Source organism: Ahaetulla prasina, chromosome 4 (genome assembly GCF_028640845.1).
Source record: "Ahaetulla prasina isolate Xishuangbanna chromosome 4, ASM2864084v1, whole genome shotgun sequence".
Classification (NCBI taxonomy): domain Eukaryota; kingdom Metazoa; phylum Chordata; class Lepidosauria; order Squamata; family Colubridae; genus Ahaetulla; species Ahaetulla prasina.
Window position 1 is genome coordinate 9,144,632 of NC_080542.1, and position 19,894 is coordinate 9,164,525.

Here is a 19,894-nt window from a genome sequence, read left to right on the forward strand (position 1 = left end):
AGAGACCACAAAGTCAGGTAGTGTGTTCAAAGTATTAATAACTCTGTTACTGAAATCATATTTTCTGCAATCAAGATTGGAGTGGTTCACTTTAAGTTTAAATCTATTGTGTGCTGTGTATTGTTGCAATTGAAGCTGAAGTAGTCTTCAACAGGAAGGACATTGTAACAGATGATTCTATGAGTTAAACTGAGGTCATGTCGAAGGCAGCGGAGTTCTAAGTTTTCTAAACCCAGGATTTCAAGTCTGGTGGCATAAGGTATTTTGTTGTTTACAGAGGAGCGGAGAACTCTTCTTGTAAAATATTTCTGGACAATACACGTTCAGTTGTATTGATGTCTGATATACAGTCTTGAAATGATAATGGCAGATGTTTAAATCGGTGCTCATTTGGACAGAAGGACTCTATGTGTTATACTACAAGGGATTCAGCTGCATGGGTTCTATTCTGTTGTTCAACCATCAGTGGCAGAATAATGTTCAAAGCAAAAAGTATCTCTGATTGAAATCCAAAATCAATCTCTCCAAAGTAGCTGCAATGAGCGACATAGTTTGCAACTATGTCTCGTTACCTCTCGTCTGGACTACTGCAATGCTCTCTACATGGGGCTCCCCTTGAAGAGCACCCGGAGACTTCAGCTAGTCCAGAATGTGGCTGCGCGGGTTATTGAGGGAGCGGTCGGAGCTCCCACGTAACACCTATCCTGCTCAGACTGCACTGGCTACCTGTTGTTTTCCGGGTGCGCTTCAAGGTATTGGTTACCACCTTTAAAGCGCTCCATGGCTTAGGACCGGGCTACTTACGGGACCGTCTACTGCCGGCCTCTATCTCCCAACGTCCGGTGCGTTCCCACAGAGAGGGACTCCTCAGGGTGCCGTCAGCCAAACAATGTCGACTGGCGGCCCCCAGGAGGAGGGCCTTCTCTGTGGGGGCTCCTACCCTGTGGAACGAGCTTCCCCTTGGGCTTCGACAACTACCTGACCTTGGGACCTTTCGCTGCGAACTTAAAACCTATTTATTTCATATGGCTGGACTGGCCTGATTTTAAATTTTAAATTTTAAATTTTTAATTGAATTTCGGGTTTTAAATTTTTGTAATTCTTATGGGGTGTAATGTTATTTTAAATTTTTTGGCAAATTGGAATCAGTTTTTTAAGGGTTGTTTTAATTATTGTGTATGTTTCTGCTTGTATTTTATTTGCCTGTTCACCGCCCTGAGTCCTTCGGGAGAAGGGCGGTATACAAATTAAAACATTATTATTATTATTATTATTATTATTATTATTATTATTATTATTATTATTATTATTATTATTATTATTATTATTATTATTATTATTATTATTATTATTATTATTGTCCTTCTGCACTTTTATTTCAGCTTGATACCGAAATATGCCCAGCAACCTCTTTCTATGTATTTTGCCCTTGATGAGATCAACAAGAATGTCAAACTGTTCCCCAACATCACAGTAACACTGGAGATTCATGAAACCAGTTTCAATGCCTGGCTGGCCAATGAGAACGTCTTTGATTTTCTTTTTCTGGATCGAAGGAGTCCTCTGAACTTCAACTGTGGAAGAAGGAGGGAGATGGACTTCTTGCCTATCCTTGGTGACCTCACCTCCCTCAACTCCATCCAGATGGCCCACATTTTGAACACCTATAAGTTTCCACAGGTATGTCCATTTTTCACAGATCAGCCTGTTTGGAAAAAGTGGACGAAGAAAACTTCTGTTGTTGTTGTTGTTGTTGTTTAAATCCTAGCTTTTATCAATTTTAGCCAGTTGATGAGAAAAACGAACAATGAAATCCACAACATTTCCCAATTCTGAGTCTTCAAAGTTTCCTGTTTTGAAGTTTATGATCACTTTCTGATGTGTAAATCTTGATGGAAACTTTTGAGGTTTTGAGCTAACGGAGTGTGAAGGGACTCTGGAGGTCTTATACTCGTGATGGCGCTATACTCGTGATGGCAAACCTATGGCACATGTGCCCGAAGTGGCTTGCGGAGTCATCCGTTCCTCTTCCGGGTTTCTGGCACGCATGCGTGCGTGATGATCAGCTGTTCTTCGTGCATGTGGCAGTGCCAGAAACTGAAAGAGTTGGTCTTCCATTTTCCGGCACGAGCATCCACACCGCCCAGCTGATCATCGCACACATATGCATGCCAGTAACAGGTAGACTTGTTGTGACTCCAGCCCCCAAACTTGGACCCATGCCTGAAAGTGACTCAGAGAGTGAGGGGGAAGGGTCGGTAAGGCTTACCTCGGGAGCACCGATGCCTTTGGCTCAGCTCCAGGAGCCAGAACCAGACCAGTCGGAGGACGTAATGAGGCCTTCATCCCCTGATTCCTCCCTTCCCCAGGCTACTGTACGCCTTCAGATCCAGCTGATAATAATAATATTCATGCTTGGCTTGACCCGTGCTTCAGAAGATTATAGAGGCAGCGTCATTAAAAGGAAGGGTGGGGCAGGAGCCCCACCCCACAGGATATATTAGGAGCTTTGGGACTGCTCTCACTCCACGGGAAGCAAAGTTTAGCTGATCCGTTTCAAAAAGAGCTGAAAGTCTTGCTACGTGAATCATTTGTTTGAACTTTGGCAGGCAGCTGTGATTTCTCTGCCAGGACTGATAAGAGCCATGAATCCACTGGCTGAAGGCCAGCTCGTGGGTCTGAAGTGGGGAAGGAGACAGAACAAGACTAGCTGGCTGGCACGCATGTGGGTGCCGGAAACCAGAAATTCATTTTCCAACATGCGCGTGCCCCCTGGGCAGCTCCTCTTCTGGGTTGCAAGCCCAATGAGCTTGCGCATGTGTGCACTTCCTTTTCAGCACTCGAAAAGCCAAAAAGGTTAGTCATCACTGTGTTATAGAATAGAATAGAATAGAATAGAATAGAATAGAATAGAATAGAATAGAATAGAATAGAATTTGTTATTGGCCAAGTGTGATTGGACACACAAGGAATTTGTCTTTGGTGCATATGATCTCAGTGTAAAGACATAAAGATAGAATAGAATAGAATAGAATAGAATAGAATAGAATAGAATAGAATAGAATAGAATAGAATAGAATAGAATAGAATAGAATTTGTTATTGGCCCAGTGTGATTGGACACACAAGGAATTTGTCTTTGGTGCATATGATCTCAGTGTAAAGACATAAAGATAGAATAGAATAGAATAGAATAGAATAGAATAGAATAGAATAGAATAGAATAGAATAGAATAGAATAGAATAGAATAGAATTTGTTATTGGCCAAGTGTGATTGGACACACAAGGAATTTGTCTTGGCGCATAGGCTCTCAGTGTACATAAAAGAAAAGATACGTTCATCAAGGTAAACATTTACAACACATACCGTTTCAGAAAAATGGTTGTCCATCTCTTCTTTAAAAATTCCAGTGTTGGAGCACCCACAACTTCTGCAGGCAAGTCCTTCCACTGTGAAATGGTACTAAATTTTTTTTAAATTTATTTTGTCATAACAGTATATATAAGCATTAACATGAAATAACTATATAATATATAAGCATATATATGAGCATAAGTATGTAATAACTATATTAATTGGATATAATGAAGAGGAACAATAGGACAGGGAACGGTAGGCACCTTTGTGCTCTTATGCACACCCCTTATAGACCTCTTAGGAATGTTATAGGACTCTTAGAATACTTTTAGGAATACTAACTGTCAGGATATTTTCTCTTTAGTTCTAGCTTGGTTGTCTCCTTGATTAGTTTCCATCAGTGGTGAATTCTAATTTATTTTTACTACCAGTTCTGTGGGCGTGGCTTGGTGGGTGTGGCAGAAGAAGGATATTGCAAAATCTCCATTCCCACCCCACTCCAGGGGAAGGATACTGCAAAATCTCCATTCCTACTCCACTCTGGGGCCAGCCAGAGGTATTTTCCAGTTCTCCAAACTACTCAAAATTTCCACTACCAGTTCTCAAAATTTCTGCTACCGGTTCTCCAGAACCTGTCAGAACCTGCTGGATTTCACCCCTGGTTTCCACCCATTGCTTCTTGTTCTGCCCTCAGGTGCTTTGGAGAACAGCCCGACTCTGTTCTGTTTCCCTCCCCCGATACTCCCAACAAAGAGTCAGTCAAAAGCCTTTTCTTCTACTTTATTTACATAGATAAATGTCCTGGCCACGTCTACCCACGGGCCTGCCAAGTTTCTGGAGATAACGAGGAAATTATAGATAAGGCCAGAATTACTCACGAATATATTCTTCCCTCCATTGATAAAGTTTGCCCGTGCAAATTCATTGCTTTGTCCAAGACAAAAAACCAGGAAGTCCCGCCTCCTATTTATAGTCTCTGCAGATGTCACTGCATGACCATCATTCCTTGGCTTTGTCCCAATGCTTCCTCTGCTGCGCGCGCTGGTCACATCTGCACAGTCTTGCATCACTCCAAAACTGCTCTTGGGGCGTTGCCAAATCAGAAGAAGACTCGAGAGAATCAGGCCTTGCCGGCCCCTCCTCCTCCCTTTGAGTGGGTGCCAGGGAGGGAGAGGGCCCAAGAGAAGCAGGGCTTGCCAGGTCTTCTCCCTCACTTTCTGAATCATCCGAGTCCAGGAGTCCGGGTCCAGGAACCTGGGTCACAACAGACTCCCTCTTCTTTGTGGCAGCCCCTGAGATATTGGAACACTGCTATCTTGTCTCTCCTGGTCCATCTTTTCATTAAACTAGACATACCGAGTTCCTGCAACCGTTCTTCATATGTTTTAGCTTCTAGTCCCCTAATTATCTTTGTTATTTTCTCTTTAGTTCCAGCTTGGTTCTCTCCTTGATTAGTTTCAATCCATTAATTCTTCTCCTGCCTCCAGGTGTTCTGGAGAATAGATTGAAACCACCCCCCACTTCTCTGTGGCAACCTGATAGATCAGTGGTTCTCAACTTTTATAGTGCTGCGACCCCTTTAATACAATTCCCCACAATGTGGCGACCCCAACCATAAAATTATTTTTTTTAGGCAGTGATCTCAGTGCACCTCAGCAGCCACAGAAGGGGGAAAAAAGCGGCAAACTGTTTTTTTTAATTTATCACGCCTGAAGCCATATTGGCTAGCGATCTGAATTGCTTGCGACTGCCTTGAGGATGGGGGCATTAAAGCAGAGACTCCTCCCCTATTAAGTTTATCGCGCCTGAAGCCAGATTAGGCTAGCGATTGGGAGTGATTGCAGCTGGCTTGAGAGGGAGACATCAGAGCACAGATTTCTCTCTTTTTTAATTCATCGCGCCTGAAGCCGAATTCGCGATTCTTTGACTTGCAAGTATACTTCCCATATTTCCAATGGTCTTAGGTGACCCCTGGCAAATCGTCATTCGATCCCCAATGGGGTCGCTACCCACAGGTTGAGAACCACTGCAATAGATACTGGAACACTGCTATAATTTGATGACCGCAATTGAATTCTCCATTGAATTTTATGTGCATCTTTGTTCCAAATAGATTGGTTATGGCTCCTTTGATCCAGTCCTGAGTGATAAAAGTCAGTTCCCTTCCTTCTTCAACATGGTTCCCAGTGAAAACTTGCAATACGAGGCCATTGTTCATTTACTAAAGCATTTTAGGTGGAACTGGATCGGCCTCTTAGTAACAGCGGATAAAAGTGGGGAAATCGTTCTTCAGAATCTCCAGCCAAAACTTTTCCAGAATGATATTTGCATTGCTTGGACGGGGTTGATCCCAATTTTAAAGGATGCTGTCATAAATAAACAAGCCCTTTTTCTCCATATAAACAGTATTATAAACAGTATATTAGTGAAGAATATCAGTGTATTCCTTGCCTATGGGACTGCCCGATCTATGGAAACTCTACAATGGGGGCTGCACGCCTTTGAGTTTTACTATAAAAAACCAATTGGTAATAGAGTGTGGATCATGACCTACCAATGGGATTTTACCGTGATGTTATCAAGAGATAAAATCCTAGTCCAGACATTCAATGGTTCCCTATACTTCTCACTCCACACAAGGATTGTGCCAGGATTTCAGGACTTCCTTCAGAAAATCAAACCTTCTTTAAGTCCCTTTCCTTATATTGATTGGTTCTGGGGGGCTGTATTTGATTGTACCATCCCTCCATATCGCTTCAAAGCTAAACGCTGCACCATGAAGGAAGAGCTTGGGAAAGTCCCGGTCTCTGTCTTTGAAACGACCATGTCTGGAGAGAGCTACAACATCTACAATGCGGTTTATCTTGTAGTGCATGCGGCGCAAGCCATAAAGTCGAGAAGAGCAAAGCCCTCAGCTCCTCTGAGGAATCGAGATGGACGGAATCATTTTGCAAGGCGTTTTCAGCCCTGGGAGGTATGCCATTGCTCTTCTCATGTACCATTCATTGAAACCCTGAAGGGGATGGGATGGGAAGGCGGCAATAGATAAACACTCTGGATTTGTTTCTCGGCAGCCATCAATATAACCATTAGCAGCTATTTTTCTGCAATCCGGTAATGGATGCGGCTCAATTGTATCAAAGAATCACATCCAGAGTCAAACAAGCTCCAGAAAGAGCTATGATTTTGGAGATCTGCTATTAGTGCTGTGCAGGATGTGAAAGCCCATTAATGTAAGCAGTTTTTGTGCAAACAGACAAATCCCAATATCTCTCAAAATTTGAATGCACAGCACTAAAATATACTAATATATATATAGGGTGGGATCTTGGCTGTGATCTGATTGGATGGGGTTTTATTTGTGCTCTGATTGGCTGGGGGTGTGTCCTGTTTGGGAGGGGGCTTGGTTGTGCTCAGATTAGTCTGAGTTGCAAGGGGATTTGAGCTGGTGAGCTGCATTGCTGTTGTTTGGCTTCGTGTTTGTGGTCGTGCTACATCTTCATAGTGGGTGTCAGTCTGCTGCATGTATGGATTGGAGGGGTTTGAAATGGCTAATGTTGCAGCTGTGGTCTGGCTTCTGGTCCTTGGTCCTGCTTCATGATCAGTGTGGGTTTGGGTCTGCTTTCTGGGTGGATGTGTGGTGGTGACATCCTGTGTGAACCTCGTGAGTGTGGGTCTGGTGTCATTCCTCATGTTAGGGACTCGTTTGTCAATAAGGGCGGGTTTCCAAATGGCTGGTAGGCGGGAGGTATCATCTCATTTGTTCATGCTGTGTGGCCGTTTTTCTATCTCGATGGCTTCTCTGATTATTCTGTTGTTAAAGTGTTCAGTTTTGGCAATAGTTCTGGTCTTTTTAAAGTCAATATTGTGTCCTGTGGCTTTAAGGTGTTGGACCAGGGAAGAAGTTGGTTCCTCTTTTTTGACTGAGTTCTTGTGTTCTTCAATGCGTGCACTTATTCTTCTGTTGGTTTGTCCAATGTATGTGGTGGGGCAGGCAGTGCATGGGATTTCATATACATCTTGATTTTCTAACTCAATTTTGTCTTTGGGGTTTCTTAGGATGGTGGATATTTTTCGGTTTATGCAGAATGCTGTCTTGATGTTGTGTTTGTGGAGGATCTTGCTGATTCTGTCTGTGGTGCCTTTTATATATGGGAGGAGGGCTGTGCCGTTTTCTTGTTCTCTGTCTTGGATTTTAGTGGAGGGTTCTTTTTGGATTAGTTTGGTAATCTTGTTTCTCTGGAATCCATTGGATGTTAGTACGTTAGTGAGAGTGTGTAGTTCGGGTTTTAGGTGTTGTTCGTCAGCTAAGCGTTTTGTTCTGGAGATGAGTGTCTTGGCTACGGAGTTGATCTGTGCTGGGTGGTGGTGTGAGAGTGCGTGCAGATAGTGGTTTGTTTGTGTTTTCTTCTGGTAGATGGTGTGTCCTAGGGACACACCATCTCAATTTCAAACCCCTCCAATCCATACATGCAGCAAACTGATACCCACTATGAAGATGTAGCACAACCACAAACACAAAGCCAAACAACAGCAATGCAGCTCACCAGCTCAAATCCCCCTGCAACTCAGACTAATCTGAGCACAACCAAGCCCCCACCCAAACAGGACACACCCCCAGCCAATCAGAGCACAAAAAAACCCCATCCAATCAGAGCACAGCCAAGCTCCCACCCAATCAGTTCAAATCCCCACTAGCAGTTAAAAAGGAAGAAACAGCTGCAATCACACATTGCTCCCAGAAGCACGAAGCTGAAGCTTGAAGATGACAAATGAGACTTCGTCGAAATGTCACCAAGACATTTCCAATTTTATGCGGGAGAAAACCCGAATAACCAAAGACCTACATACATACATACATACATATATATATAATATTATATAATATAATATATAATTATATATTATTATATATATATTATATTATATTATATTATTTTATATTATATTATATTATATTATATTATATTATATTATATTATATTATATTATATTATATTAATTATATTATATTATATTATATTATATTATATTAATATATTATAATATATATAATATTTAACATAATATATTATATACTATTGTGACAAATAATTAAATAAAATAATAAAAATAAATAAAAAGCTTTTAGTTTGTCTCCATATTTTTCATTATAGGATCTCCCCCAATCTCTTTGTAGTAAGCAACTTTTCTGTTCTTGATTCTCTTCCTACTGTGCTATGGAATGGTCTGTCTATCTATCCATCCATCCATCCGTCCATCTATCATATCTATCTATCTATCTATCTATCTATCTATCTATCTATCTATCTATCTATCTATCTATCTATCATCTTTCTATCTATATCATTTATCTCTCATCTCTGTCTCTGTCAGGGTTGTCTATCATCTATCTTCTTTCTTCTACATCATTTATCTCTCATCTCTGTCTGTCTGTCTATCATCTCTATACCTATCTATCTATCTATCTATCTATCTATCTATCTATCCATCCATCCATCCATCCATCCATATATTATCTATCTATCTATCTATCTATCTATCTATCTATCTATCTATCTATCTATCATGTTTTACACATGTGGTAATCCCTAAAGGTTTGTGAATCATTATCAAGTTTTAATAGTTCTTCAAAAACATGATCTAAAGCATAATTGGTTCTACATATAAATCCAAAAACTAGATAAGGAGGACCCAGTTAAACCTGCTGATTGATTTATAGGAAAAAATGACCCAAAGCTTCATTATGTGTGCACGTAGAAAAAAACCTATGTGGCTCTGAAGTTATAAGAAGATAATATTAACTGCACTGTGTCTCTCTTACCTCAATTGATAAAATTTCCACTTCCAATTGGTGGATCAATTTGTACTGTAATTCTTTGGATGTATTATATCAAGAGCCATGGTGACGCAGTGGTTAGAATGCTGTATTGCAGGCTAATTCTGCTGACTGCTGATGGCCAGCAGTTCGGTAGTTCAAATCTCACCGGCTCAAGGTTGACACAGCCTTCCATCTTTCCAAGGTCAGTAAAATGAGGACCCAGATTGTTGGAGACAATAGGCTGACTCTGTAAACTGCTTAGAAAGTGCTGTAAAACATTGTGAAACAGTATGTAAGACTAAGTGCTATTGCTATATTCATATAACAATCCAAACATATGGGAAAGGTAGGATCAGAAAAACTAAGTTAAATTTCTAAGTAATATTAATTTAAGGAAGTTATTGATTCAGATGAAAGAAATTTCCTTATTTATGTAGGATGGCCTGTTTCCCTCAATTATTTCTTTATGTAAGAGTTGGACAATAGGCTGTGTGAGAATTGTACACCAAGGATCTGTTAACATATTCTACTTAAAGAATAAAATAAAGTAGAATAGAATATATATTTTTATTGGTCAAGTGTGATTGGATACACAAGGAATTTGTCTTGGTGCACACACTCTCAGTGTACATAAAAGAAAAGATCCGTTCATCAAGAATCATAAGGTGCAACTCTTAACGATAGTCACAGGGTACAAATAAGCAATCAGGAAACAATATCAATATAAATCTAAGGATACAAGCAACAAAATTACAATCATACAGTCATAAGTGGAAGGAGATGGGTGATGGGAACGATGAGAAGATTAATAGTAGTGCAGATTTAGTAAATAGTTTGATAGTGTTGAGGGAATTATTTGCTTAGCAGAGTGATGGCATTGTGTCTCGTTGTTCTGGTGTGCAGTGCTCTATAGTGTCATTTTGAGGGTAGGAATTGAAACAATTTATGTCCGGATGCGAGGGGTCTGTAAATATTTTCATAGCCCTCTTTTTGACACATGCAGTATACAGGTCCTCAATGGAAGGCAGCGTGGTAGCCATTGTTTTTTCTGCAGTTCTAATTATCCTCTGAAGTCTGTGTCTGTCTTGTTGGGTTGCAGAACCAAACCAGGCAGTTATAGAGGTGCAAATTACAGACTCAATAATTCCTCTGTAGAACTGGATCTGCAGATCCTTGGGCAGTTTGAGCTTACTGAGTTGGCTCAGAAAGAACATTCTTTGTTGTCCTTTTTTGATGACGTTTTTGATGTTAGCTATCCATTTTAGATCTTGTGATATGGTAGAACTAAGGAATAAGTGTTAAGGAAATTGTTGGATCTGATATTGCTGAAATTAGAAATGCAATCAAACCACAATGCACTTCAGTTACAGTACCAATAATATTCGCTAAAGAAACTTGGTTGGGTTTCTGAACAAAGCCAAACTTCGGGGAAGATTAGGATAACCAATCTGACTTCTCTTCTCTCTCAAATCCAGCTTCACTACTTTCTGAGAAATACCCGTTTTAATAACAGTGTGGATGAAGAAATCTTTTTTGATGAGAAGGGGGAGTTTGATCCAGGATATGATATCTTCAACTTTGTCTCCTTCCACAATCAATCCTTCCAGAAAGTCCAAATTGGAAAGATGGTCTCCAAAGATCCTGATGGGAAAAAATTCACCGTTGACGAAAGTGCCATTGTGTGGAATCACAAGTTTCAGCAGGTGGGATATTTAGTACACTATAATGAGGTAGACTCTTATTTGGAGGGGAAGAGATTCTTCTACAACGACCTAAAAGCCCAGAATAATGAAGAATAGTATGGTGCCTCTGGTGGCTCAGACTGCTAAGAGAGTCTGTTATTAACACAGTTGCTTGCAATTACTGCAGGTTCAAGTCCCACCAGGCCCAAGGTTGACTCAGCCTTCCATCCTTTATAAGGTAGGTAAAATGAGGACCCAGATTGTTGGGGGCAATAAGTTGACTTTATATATAATATACAAATGGATGAAGACTATTGCTTAACATAGTGTAAACCGCCCTGAGTCTTTGGAAAAGGGCGGGATATAAATGCAAATAAAAAAAAATCATATCCTAGAGTCTTGTGGTTTTTGCTAAATATTTGGGATGGTTTTTATGAAGACCATCTACAAGGAACTAAATTGCACATTGAAATTAATATGACATAAAACCAGGGGTGAAATCTAAAAAATTTCCCTACCGATTCTGTGGGCATGGCTTAATTGGTGGGCGTGGCTTGGTGGTCAGATGACTGGGTGGGCATGGCCAATAACAATAAATAATAAAAAATAATAAAGAAAGTATACAAAACAATAAGAGGTACCAAAAAATCAACTCTCTTACTTTACACACACACAACACAACACAACTGACTCACAAACAATGTAAAAGCAGCTGCACTTCACCCAAAAATGGCCCCTGCAACAAGCAGGAACTTCACAGAGCTACAAAAAGCTCAAAAACCAACTTTCACACTTTACACACACATATACAACACAACACAACTCACTCATACACACTCACACAAAATGCTACATACAGCTTTGTGAGATTTGGTGTGTTTGCTTGGTTAGAGTGAGACACTAAAGAAACACACCCAATCTCAGAAAGCTGCACAAATATTTTATTATTTTATTTTATTTATATTTTTAGATAAAAGCAGTTAAATTTAAAACTGCCTTTTAAATTTAGACATAGCAATTTAAAGTTAATTGCTATGTCTAAAAAAATAAAATAAAACTCTTTAAAAAAAACCCAATTAACTATTTTTTTAAAGCCCCCCCCCCTACAGTTACTTACCCAATTCAAGGGACAAGGCAGGCAGAGTTGCTCACCGATGAGATGGATTGCAGGCAGGCAGATTCAGTTGCTAGCTGTTGCAATTGATTGCAGCAGCCGAAGCAAAGCAAGGCAGGAGTGAGCCCAAAAGAAACAGCAAGGAGGCAAGTGAGGACCAGGCGATTGGGTGGGCATGGGCAGGGAATGGGGGGTGGGCAGGGATTTTTGCTACTGGTTGTTCTGTCCTCCTCGGCCTCCGTCAGAATGATGGCTTAATTAGCCGGCACGATCAGCTCTGGCGGCAAAAGAGCCAGCGTCTGCCAAGAGTCCTCATTATCTTCCACGACGCTGGTGAGTCACAAACTTCAGCTCTAGTCAATCAGTGGATTTTTCTGTTACAAAGAGACACAGCAGCTCTGGCTGCCTTTTATATCCTGTGGGGTGTGGCTCCATGACTCAGCACTTCCTAGGCCTGACCCACCATTGCTTCTGTTGTTCCCTCCTCTCCTGCCTACGAAACCAAGCCTGATTGCTGTCAGCTGGGTCTTCAGGCATGGCCTGGGGGGGGGGAAAGAGTCAGGGGATGGAGGCCTCATTATTTCTTCCAGCTGGCCTGCTTCTGGCTCCTGGAGCTGAGCCAGGGGAGCCAGTGCTCCTGAGGTAAGTCCTGACAGCCCTTCCCCCTCACTTTCCAAGTCACTTTCTGGCAGCAGGGCCGGCTCGGGGGGCGCAGACACAACACTGGTTCTCTGAACTACCCGCCCCCATCACTACCAGATCACGTGATCTGGTCCGAACTGGGAGCATTTCACCCCTGCATAAAATTATTTACAGATCCCAGGTACTTACTGTCATATGTGGTAGACTTGTATGAAAGCAAGAAAATGGATAGCTGGTTGGAAAACATGACTAAGCACCTGAAATCAGAAGTATTTCTGTTAGGTATAATGCCGGAGGGTTATGATAAACGGACTACATATTTAGTTTTGCATATACTGACAGGAGCAAGGATCATATTTGCAAAATACTGGTAAAATGAATAAACTCCACCAGATGAGGATACAATTCAGAAAATGTTAGACTGTGCTGAGAAGGACAGACTGACTTTAAAAATAAAAGACAAGGGTGACACAGAATATTCCTTGATATGGAATAAATTTTATGAGTGGTTAGAGGTAAAAGGTAGAAATGAGATGAAGAAAAATTATTGCTACATATGAATTAAAGATAAAGATGGTTTAGCCGAAATGATTCTGTTACATTATTACTATTGTTACCAATATATATGTTAATATTTTTACTACCTTTTCTTTGTTTTTCTTTTGGAAATAATATACCCTGACCCAAAAAAATAAAATAATAATAATAATTATGTATGAGTTTTTGTGTTCTTGTGTTTTGTCCAGTTTGATCAACATGCTACCTTTTTATTAAAAAAAAATACAATATATCTCCATTTTTTTCTAATGAACAAAATAAACGCTAGGAAGAAATTGGTTTAAACTTGTAATGAATCATAAATACTATTTATCTATAAAATAAATAATAAGAGGTGGTTATAGTCTAACTAACTGAAATTTCACACATAATGAAATAGCAATAGCAATAGCATTCAGACTTATATACCGCTTCACAATGCTTTGCAGCCCTCTCTAAGCTGTTTACAGAATCAGTTTATTGTCCCCAACAATTTGGGATCCTCATTTTACCCACATCGGAAGGATGGAAGGCTGAGTCAATCTTGAGCCTGGTGAGATTTGAACTGCCAAATTGCAGGCAGCTGACAGTCAGCAGATGTAGCCTGCAGTACTGCACTCTAACCACTGCACCACTGTGGCTCATCCATGGTGAAATCTATCATTTCTGCCTAGACCACAGGTTGCAAGGCTCTCTAGGTTGCTCTGATTTGCAGCAAAATTGAAACCTTTTAGATATCTCCTGCAATAGACCCTAATGCTCTTTGCTATCTATTTTTGTATTTGTACAAAAACAAATGAGAATGGACATGTTTGCAGAAAACTACAAATACGAAGATTTTCTGAAAACATGGACACTCTCCAATATATTTTGATATCAGAAGATTATGCATCCCCGGAATGTACTGATTCATACTAATAAAATGGAGAACTTCCACAACATTTTGATGAATCCCATTCCTCAGAAAGCTCAAACTGCCCAAGGAGCTGCTGATCCAGTTCTACAAAAGAATGATTGAGTCTGTCATCTGCACCTCTATAATTGTCTAGTTTGGTTCTGCAACCCAACAAGACAGACACAGACTTCAGAGGATAATTAGAACTGCAGAAAAAACAATGGCTACCAACCTGCCTTCCATTGAGGACCTGTATACTGCACGAATGAAGAAGAGGGCCGTGAAAATATTTACAGATCCCTCACATCCTGGAGATAAACTGTTTCAACTCCTACCCTCAAAATGACACTTATAAAGCACTGCACACCAGAACAACTAGACACAAGAACAGTTTTTTCTTTTTTTTTTTTTTTTTTTTTTATTGAAAGAGTTTTAAAAAAAAAAAAAAAACATTTTCCCCCTTTTTTCCCCCTCCCTCCCAAAAAAAAAAAACATTTTCCCCTTTTTCCCCTCCTCCCCACCCCGGCTTCCCGGGTCAATCACAAGGTAAAGTCCAATCCAAATAACCACCTCCACAGCTTTTCGCCTCCCCACCCCCTCCCCACTACATAAAAAAACTTTCTAATTATTCAAAGGCAATCTGATATTTCTTAATCTGATATCTGTTTTGTAGATAATCAATCCATTTTTTCCATTCAATTAAATATCTTTCCTGCGTATTGTCTTTTAAAAACGCTGAGATTTTAGCCATCTCAGCCAAGTTAATAACTTTCAATATCCATTCTTCTATTGTAGGTATCTCTTCTTTCTTCCAGTATTGTCCAATCAACAGTCTTGCTGCTGTTATTAAGTTCAAAATCAGTTTAGTCTCAATCCCTGTACAATCCATTATAATTCCCAAAAGGAAAAATTGTGGCAGGAACTTTATCTTCTTCTTCAGTACATTTTGAATAATCCACCAAATTCTTATCCAAAAGACCTTAATTTTCTTGCAAGTCCACCAAATATGAAAATATGTAGCATCATCACAATCACACCTCCAACATTTCGCTTGGATATTAGGATACATACATGATAATTTTTTGGGATCTAAATGCCATCTATAAAACATCTTATAAAAATTTTCCCTTAAATTCTGTGCTTGTGTAAACTTAACATTTCTAACCCAAATTTTCTCCCATGTTTCCAACATTATTGGTTCCTGAATATTCTGTGCCCATTTTATCATACAATCCTTTACCAAATCCTTTTCCGAATCTATTTCAAGCAACACATTATACAATCTCTTTATATGCTCGTGGGTCTGATTTCTAATTTGCTTTATTAAATTTTCCTCCTTTGCATTATACCAATTTTTTGATCTTCTTTCCATCTAGCACTTATTTGCCCATATTGAAACCAAGTATAATTCCTCCCTTCTTCATTTAATACCTGTAATGATTTTAATTGCAATCTACCTCCTTCAGCATACAAAAGTTCTTTATATGTAATCATTTCCTGTTTCTGTTCTATATTTATATTCTCTATTGCATGTCTAGGGCTCGCCCATATAGGAATCTTATAATCTAATTTATAGGAATATTTATTCCAGACCATAAAGAGCACTTCTCAACACATGATTCTTAAAAGCCCTATCCACTTTTTTTCCATAAAATAAGTACGCATGCCATCCATATAACAAGTCATAACCTTCTATATTCAAAATTCTTTCCTCTGTTAAGTTAAACCAGTCACTTATTACTGAGAGGGTTACTGCTTCATAATATAGTTTAAAATTAGGCATTCTTAAACCACCTCTTTCCCGTGAATCCTGTATTATTTTCATTTTAACCCTCGCCTTTTTACCCTGCCATATAAATTTATTAATCCCACTCTGCCAATCTTCCAAATTTTTATCCTTTTTAATTATAGGTATCATCTGGAACAGAAACAAAAATCTAGGTAACACATTCATTTTAATAGCCGCAATCCTTCCCAATAGGGATAACTGCAATTTCTTCCAGCCATTCATATCATTCTGAACTTTTTGCCATAGCAAGTCATAATTATTCTTTTTTTTTTTTTTTTTATTGAAAGAGTTTTAAAAAAAACAAAAACATTTTCCCCCTTTTTTCCCCCTCCCTCCCAAAAAAAAAAAAAAAACAAAACATCCCTCCTCCCCACCCCGGCTTCCGGGTCAATCACAAGGTAAAGTCCAATCCAAATAACCACATCCAAAGCTTTTCGTCTCCCAACCCCCTCCCCATTACATAAAATAACTTTCTAATTATTCAAAGGCAATCTGATATTTCTTAATCTGATATCTGTTTTGTAGATAATCAATCCATTTTTCCATTCAATTAAATATCTTTCCTGCGTATTGTCTTTTAAAAGCTGAGATTTTAGCCATCTCAGCCAAGTTAATAACTTTCAATATCCATTCTTCTATTGTAGGTATCTCTTCTTTCTTCCAGTATTGTCCAATCAACAGTCTTGCTGCTGTTATTAAGTTCAAAATCAGTTTAGTCTCAATCCCTGTACAATCCATTATAATTCCCAAAAGGAAAAATTGTGGCAGGAACTTTATCTTCTTCTTCAGTACATTTTGAATAATCCACCAAATTCTTATCCAAAAGACCTTAATTTTCTTGCAAGTCCACCAAATATGAAAATATGTAGCATCATCACAATCACACCTCCAACATTTCGCTTGGATATTAGGATACATACATGATAATTTTTTGGGATCTAAATGCCATCTATAAAACATCTTATAAAAATTTTCCCTTAAATTCTGTGCTTGTGTAAACTTAACATTTCTAACCCAAATTTTCTCCCATGTTTCCAACATTATTGGTTCCTGAATATTCTGTGCCCATTTTATCATACAATCCTTTACCAAATCCTTTTCCGAATCTATTTCAAGCAACACATTATACAATCTCTTTATATGCTCCTGGGTCTGATTTCTAATTTGCTTTATTAAATTTTCCTCCTTTGCATTATACCAATTTTTGATCTTCTTTCCATCTAGCACTTATTTGCCCATATTGAAACCAAGTATAATTCCTCCTTCTTCATTTTAATACCTGTAATGATTTTAATTGCAATCTACCTCCTTCAGCATACAAAAGTTCTTTATATGTAATCATTTCCTGTTTCTGTTCTATATTTATATTCTCTATTGCATGTCTAGGGCTCGCCCATATAGGAATCTTATAATCTAATTTATAGGAATATTTATTCCAGACCATAAAGAGCACTTCTCAACACATGATTCTTAAAAGCCCTATCCACTTTTTCCATAAAATAAATGCATGCCATCCATATAACAAGTCATAACCTTCTATATTCAAAATTCTTTCCTCTGTTAAGTTAAACCAGTCACTTATTACTGAGAGGGTTACTGCTTCATAATATAGTTTAAAATTAGGCATTCTTAAACCACCTCTTTCCGTGAATCCTGTATTATTTTCATTTTAACCTCGCCTTTTTACCCTGCCATATAAATTTATTAATCCCACTCTGCCAATCTTCCAAATTTTTATCCTTTTTAATTATAGGTATCATCTGGAACAGAAACAAAATCTAGGTAACACATTCATTTTAATAGCAATCCTTCCCAATAGGGATAACTGCAATTTCTTCCAGCCATTCATATCATTCTGAACTTTTGCCATAGCAAGTCATAATTATTCTTATAAAGTTTCTTCGATGAGCTAATATAGACCCTAAATATTTAACCTTTTTACTACCTCAAATCCTGTCATTTCCTCTAGTTTTGTTTCTGTTGTATAGACATATTTTTAATTATCACTTTTGTTTTTTCTGATTTATTTTAAATCCTGATACCTTTCCATATTTATCAATTACTTCCAACAAAATCTACTTGAATTTATAGGATTCATTAAATAACACTACATCATCTGCAAAAGCTCTAACTTTGTACTCATATTGTCTAATCTTAATTCCCTCTATTTTCATTAATTCTCGTATTTTATCTAATAATGGTTCCAGAGTCAAAACAAACAATAATGGTGATAAGGGACATCCCTGTCTTGTTCCTTTCAATCTTAATAACTTCTGTCAAACTACCATTTACTATAATCTGTGCTGTTTGCTCTCCATAAATCGCTTTAATTATTCTAATAAAACAGTCTCCAAATTGCATTTTCTCTATTTATTTAAATAAAAAATCCCAATGCAATCGATCAAAAGGCTTCTCTGCATCCAAAAATAAGTGCAGCTGAAGTATTCTTCTTTTCCAAATATTCCAATATATTAATAATCTGTGTAACATTATTCCTCATCTGCCTCCCTTTTATAAAACCAGATTGATCAGTATGAATTCTTTGTTGTAAAACTAACATTAATCTATTTGCTATTATTTTTACAAAAATCTTATAATCATTATTTAAAAGTGAAATCGGCCTATAGTTACCAGGTTTAGAGCAGTCTTGCTCCTCTTTCGTATCAGTGAAATAAAGATGTTTTCCATGCGGGGTATTCCACTCCTAATTGTATCTGATTAAATAATTCTTTAAGTGGGCCTAATATTTCATCCTGTGTTTTTTATAATAAGTTGCTGTAAGACCATCTGTACCAGGGTTTTCCCATTTTAATTGTTTAATTGCCTCCACTATTTCTCCAGTAGCTATCGGCGGTTCAGCTCCTCCCTCTGTTCTAATGTTAGAATATTCACCTTATAATCTTTCAAATAATCATAAATATCCCTATCAATATTTTGTCTTTTGCATATAGTGCAGTATAAAATTCTGAGAATGCCTTTTAATTTTATCCTGTTGATATGTCTCTTTACCTTTATATTCTATTTTTGTATGACACGTGCTTTCTGTTTCTTCCTTAAATTATATGCCAACCATCTCCCAGGTTTATTTGCATTACAAAAGTATTATGTTTAGCATATTGTATATTCGTTGCCACCTGGTCTGCCATTAACATATTAAATTGACTCTGTAATATTTTATAGCCTCTTTAAGTTTATGATCTTGTGGGTTTTGAATTAATAACTTTCAATATCCATTCTTCTATTGTAGGTATCTCTTCTTTCTTCCAGTATTGTCCAATCAACAGTCTTGCTGCTGTTATTAAGTTCAAAATCAGTTTAGTCTCAATCCCTGTACAATCCATTATAATTCCCAAAAGGAAAAATTGTGGCAGGAACTTTATCTTCTTCTTCAGTACATTTTGAATAATCCACCAAATTCTTATCCAAAAGACCTTAATTTTCTTGCAAGTCCACCAAATATGAAAATATGTAGCATCATCACAATCACACCTCCAACATTTCGCTTGGATATTAGGATACATACATGATAATTTTTTGGGATCTAAATGCCATCTATAAAACATCTTATAAAAATTTTCCTTAAATTCTGTGCTTGTGTAAACTTAACATTTCTAACCCAAATTTTCTCCCATGTTTCCAACATTATTGGTTCCTGAATATTCTGTGCCCATTTTATCATACAATCCTTTACCAAATCCTTTTCCGAATCTATTTCAAGCAACACATTATACAATCTCTTTATATGCTCCTGGGTCTGATTTCTAATTTGCTTTATTTAATTTTCCTCCCTTTGCATTATACCAATTTTTGATCTTCTTTTCCATCTAGCACTTATTTGCCCATATTGAAACCAAGTATAATTCCTCCTTCTTCATTTTAATACCTGTAATGATTTTAATTGCAATCTACCTCCTTCAGCATACAAAAGTTCTTTATATGTAATCATTTGCTGTTTCTGTACTATATTTATATTCTCTATTGCATGTCTAGGGCTCGCCCATATAGGAATCTTATAATCTAATTTATAGGAATATTTATTCCAGACCATAAAGAGCA